Genomic DNA, 5,805 nt, shown 5'->3' with positions numbered 1-5,805 from the left:
CAATTCCCCGTCAGGGCACATGCCCAGGTTGTGGGCTAGATTCCAGGCTGGGTGCATGCAGGAGGCAGCCAATCTAAATATTAGAAGTGTTTGAATCTGGCTAATGAGACATACTTTTCATTGTATATCTTTAGTGCTGTATGAATTTTATCATGACAAGTATTACTCTTTCAATTCAAAAACAACCTTAAAATATTTTTCTCTCAAAAGTTTTCCTTGCCCTGGCCAGTGTGGCTTAGTTGGTTGAGTGTTGTCCCATGCACTGAAAGGTCACTGGTTCAATTCCCCATCAGGGCACATGCCCAGGTTGTGGGGCTAGATCCCAGGTTGGGTGCGTGCAGGAGGCAGCCAATTTATGATTGTTCTCTCTCTCTCTCTCTCTCTCGCTCTCTCTCTCTGCCTTTCCCTAAAAATAAAAATAAATAAAATCATATTTTTAAAAAAAGTTTTCTTTGTCCATCCTACTTCCTAAATATCTCCTGAATCTGACCCCCTCCTCCCCCCTCCCCTGCCTCTGCCCCAGACTAATTGCCAGGGGCTGACTGTACTTTGACAAAAATCTAGAGGAGGGAAGATGGTTTTTTATATAATTATTTTTTAAAAAATAACACCTGGTGCCCTTGCCAGTGGTTAGCGCGTGGGCCCAGGCACCCACCAAAGGGTTACAGGTTTGATCCCTGGCCCCAGTCAGGGTGGGTGCAAGAAGCAACCAATCGATGTGTCTCTCTCACATGCAAGTCTCTCTCTCTCTCTCTCTCTCTCCCTCTCCCTCTCTCTTCCTCTCTGAAATCAATAAAAATATTTTAATATAAACTAAAAGTAAATAAAAATCAATGGAAAAAATATCCTCCCATGAGGATTTGAAGAAGAAGAAGAAGAAGAAGAAGAAGAAGAAGAAGAAGAAGAAGAAGAAGAAGAAGAAGAAGAAGAAGAAGAAGAAGAAGAAGAAGAAGAAGAAGAAGAAGAAGAAGAAGAAGAAGAAGAAGAAGAAGAAGAAGAAGAAGAAGAAGAAGAAGAAGAAGAAGAAGAAGAAGAAGAAGAAGAAGAAGAAGAAGAAGAAGAAGAAGAAGAAGAAGAAGAAGAAGAAGAAGAAGAAGAAGAAGAAGAAAGAGAGAGAGAGGAAGGAAGGAAGAAAGGAAGGAAGGAAGGAAGGAAGGAAGGAAGGAAGGAAGGAAGGAAGGAAGGAAGGAAGGAAGAATTACACCTGGTTATCAGGAATGTTTAGTTAAACTGAAAGCTATTGGAGGGCACATCGCCAGTTCACACCTGTTTGCAAGCCATGTCTTGAATTACAGCATTCAATTTTGAGTGGTTTGCCCTGTGCGCCAAAATTGTGATTCATGGTCCTGCCTCTGCAGGTTCAGGCCATCTACCTTTTCTTCAGCTACTGCCACAGTCCTGTAATGAGTCTCACCGACTCCACTGTTTCTCATCCTCCCTCTCCCAGAATCCATGCCCACACTGCAATCAGAGTGATCTAAAACTTAAATTCGATAGGCATGCTCCCCGTTGCTCTTGAGTTGATGTCTACTTCCTTTAACATGGTTTACAGAGCCCTCTGGGTTCTTTAGCCTCATCCTCCCTTTTCTCCCTCTCCGTACTAGATACCTCAGCACCTGGCCCTCTGCTCTAAACTCCAGCCAAGCACTGAATTTCCTGTTCCCAGTGCTCTCTCTGGTGTCTAACTCTCATTTGCTGCTTGCTTTTTGGGGACCCCACTCCCAAACTTGACTGTAGAGCCGTGACCAAAGTATATGCTCTGCCACAGGCTTTCCTCGATGACGCATACCCTTCTCCTGTTGGAACAAGCACCCTTTCTGTTGAAAGTAATAAATCTCCTATTCAAGTGGCAGATGGTTAAGATTGTTACTTTTGCTTTCATCAATCCTCTAAAAAGGGACAGGAAACGTAAAAGCATAGCAGCGGTTCTCAACCTGTGGGTTGCGACCTCCTCTCTGTGAAAAATCAATAAAACATATTTTAAAAATAAATAAAAATAAAATAAAAAAATAAAAAGGGACAGGAAACATAAAAGCATAGCAGCGGTTCTCAACCTGTGGGTCGCGACCCCTTTGGGGGTCGAACGACCCTTTCACAGGGGTCGCCTAAATACATCCTGCATATCAGATATTTACATGACGATTCATAACCGTAGCAAAATTACAGTTATGAAGTAGCAACGAAAATAATTTTATGGTTGGGGGTCACCACAACATGAGGAACTGTATTAAAGGGTCACGGCACTAGGAAGGTTGAGAACCACTGGCATAGAGGGTGAGAAGAGATCAAATATTAAGGCCAAGAACTCACGCCTAGCAGCCAAGAGGCATGGGGAGACTTGGGTTCTTTACATCGAGACCTCCACAAGGGCCCCTCCTGTCATAGACTCAAAGCTCTAAATCTAGACTCATCCTCACATGTGTGATGACCTTTCAAAGCCTACTCAGAACGCCGTGAATCACTTGGACTCCACTTCCCTTTCCACCCCCCAACCTCCCAACCCCTGCCTGGCTTTTATTTTGATATTCACCAAGGGGACTTCCTGGGTGCACATGGTCCAACAGAGAGCACATTTAAAGGCTTCACACTTGGACTGAAGACCATGAGTTTGTTCATGTATGTTCCCCCACAACACAGAACAGAGACTGGGTTCTTCTGGTTCTTTTATAATGTTCACACCATACCCATTCTTCAAAATCTGTCCCAGTTCCGGACAACTCCAGTTAACAATGAACTCTTCCCACATGAAATGGCAATTGATTACTCAGCTTACACTTAATCATATATTGCCTGGATTTGTTCTCTAACAGTTACAAGGCACTTTCGACAACAGTCGAATGGAAAAATACGACACTGGGAGTAAAGAGGTCTAGCCTGCAGCCGAGAGCCTGCCACTCTCGGTGTCATCTTGAGCAAGTCACCTTCCTGGGCCTCCGTGCGCCTGGCAGAATAAGGGTAGAGTGCTGACCTCTAAGGACCTTCCACAGTCTAGGGGTCTCTGACTCTGAGCTCCTCAAAGTTGGGGAGCACAAGCCGCATCCTCTCTCAAGGCTAGACACATACGGGAGCTCTATTACTACTTAAATGAAAGCCGCTGATAAAGAGGTTGCCGGGCCCCTGACCTTCCAGACCAAACCAACAGGCCACAGATGATGGCGTCTTCCCTGAAAAGCTCTCTCAAAGTCTACAGATGAGTCCACGTCACGGCTACAAATCTAGTAACTTTCAATATCTTGTTCCACTAGAAAGTTATTCCTCAGCATAAACTGAAATCTCTCCAGATCAATTTCAAGAAAACGGAGAAACTATCAGTGATGATTGAAATCATCAGCTTCCGATCTGCCTTATTTCGTCCACCCCACTCCTCCCTTTTGCTGCAGCCCTGAGCTTCCAGTTCAGAAAACAAACACTAATCTGTGGGGGGCACTGCTTCAGCCCTACTGCCCCGAGCCCCAGTGTTCCCACCCGGGGAGCCGAATGATTGGGTAACTCACTGACTGACACCCAAAGGCAAAAGATAAACAAAAACAAACACCTTTTCAGGAATGCCACTCAGGAAACCAAGTATAACGAGGAAAAAGAAAACTATCTTTTTAAGCTTTGGGGGACGTTGGGGGTGTGGGAATCTTGCGGGCTGGTTTCGAAGGGCCTTGCATACCAGACAATGTGGTACAAGAGCCTCCGGGGGTTTTGTGTCAATGAAGCCTTTCAGGCCCGCCACACTACTTCGCTTGTTCCCCTAAAGTGGCGCTTTCTGGAAGTTAAACTCTCAGCTGGCGAGAACAGTGAACCCTGTGCCATTTGTCCATCAAGTTCTTTACAAAGAAAAACCTCATGTACAGTTGTCTCGCCTGGCATGTTCTAGTCTGTTCTTCGGTGTACATAGTAACAAACAGAGGAAGCAAGTAGGCTCTTTTAAAATGAAGAAGAAAGAAGAAATTTAAAAGTGCCCAGAAATCTCTGCGTTCAGCTACTGGAGAAAAGTTTGCAGCCCGTAGAAAGCAGCATTAATTAAAAAAAAAAAAAGTCAGTCCCTGAGCACTGGGAATTAACAGTAAGGCACTCCTCAGGTTTGGGGGTACAAAAAATAAGGGTGCAGGGCCCATCCATCATTTCCAAGTCAAACTATATAGCTTTTCAAAATGTGAATGTAAACATCTTTTCATATGTGAATTTCACCTCAATAAAGTAATTTTTTAAATATCTTATATACAGCCAACTCTATTGGCACTACTTTAGGAAAGTAGTTGGAGCAGATAATCCAAAGCAGTAAATATTCCCAAAAGCATTTTTTTTTCCCCAAACTCACGCTTTTACTACACATTGGTAAATCCTATATACATTTTTTACAGAAAATTTATCTTTGTAACTTTATTTTTTGTAAAATAAGTGATTAATATAAGTAGTTTATGCCACTTGAGCCCACACTCACTGACAGCATAATAAAGATAATAATAATAATAATAATAATAATAATAATAAAGTGTTATTTATAAAAGTCAAGATTTGAAGCAGCCCAAGTGCCCATCAGTAGATGAATAGATTTTAAAAAGCTGTGGTACATTTACACAATGAAATACTACTTGGCCATAAAAAATAGAAGGAAATCCACTGTTAGAGCCCATGCATTCCCGGTCAAGGCAAGTACCAACGTTGCAGGTTCCCTCCCTGCCCCTGGGGCTCGTGCGACAGCAACCAGTCAAGGTGTCTCTCACATCAATGTCTTTCTCTCTCTCTCTCTCTCTCTCTCTCTGTCTATCTATCTACCTCTCTCTCTCTCCTTCTCCCTCCCTTCCTGAAAAACAATGGAAAAAATATCCTCAGGTGAGGATTAACAAAACAAAACAAAACACAGAAGGAAATCTTACTCTTTGCGACAGCATAGATGGACCTGGAGAGCATTGTGCTAAGTGAAATAAGCCGATCGGAGAAAGACAAGTACCATATGATTTCACTCATAGGTGGAATCTAATGAACAAAATGAACTAACAAGCAAAATAGAGACAGACTCATAGAGAGCAGGCTGACAGTTGTCAGCGGGGTGGGAGTGGGGGTGTGGAGGGATAGAGCAAAAGAAAAGAACTCATGGACATGGACAACAGTGTGGTGATTGTAGGGGGAGGGGGATTGGTAAAGGGGATAACAGAGACTTGACTTGGGGTGGTGAACACACAACAGGGTGTACAGACGATGTGGTGTAGAATTGTGCACCTGAAACCTGTATAATTTTGTTAACCAAAGTCACCCCAATAAATTCAATAAAAAGGGGGGGGAGGGGAAGAGTGCCTAAAAAGGAATTGAGTCTAAATGTTTTCTTCAAATAATACCAAAAAATCCTACATATTGAGAATTGGTGTTTAAAGGGATATTATTTTTTAAAAACTATCAATACTGTTCATTTAAAAAAACCAATTATGTCTTAATACATCAAGAACTCAAACTGATAAGAAAAACTTGAGGAAAATGACAAAGTAAATAATAAAAAAAAATTAGGGAACCTCAATTCAGAATGTTCTTGACCATTAAATCAATCCATTTGAGCCCTACTTAGTGGTTCTAGGGGACTACATATTACTCCTGTATTTCGAAGGGTCTGCCCCGATCCCAGTCTATCTTTCCGAGTTCTAGAAACTCATTTACCATTTACTGGCACCACTCCCACTGCCTCCAAGATTATAAGAATTTTTACCTGGACCAGTGAATCACCCAGCTGACTGCATGACTTAGCCAGTTTATGTACCTTCAAGGCATGACCTGGCCAGTTTATGTACCCTCTTCTAAGGGCTAAGTCGCTTACTCTAAATA

The sequence above is a fragment of the Myotis brandtii genome, unplaced genomic scaffold (genome assembly GCF_000412655.1).
Source record: "Myotis brandtii unplaced genomic scaffold, ASM41265v1 scaffold250, whole genome shotgun sequence".
In the NCBI taxonomy this organism is placed as follows: Eukaryota; Metazoa; Chordata; class Mammalia; order Chiroptera; family Vespertilionidae; genus Myotis; species Myotis brandtii.
The sequence above is the reverse complement of the archived record's forward strand: the minus strand, read 5'-3'. Positions refer to the sequence as shown.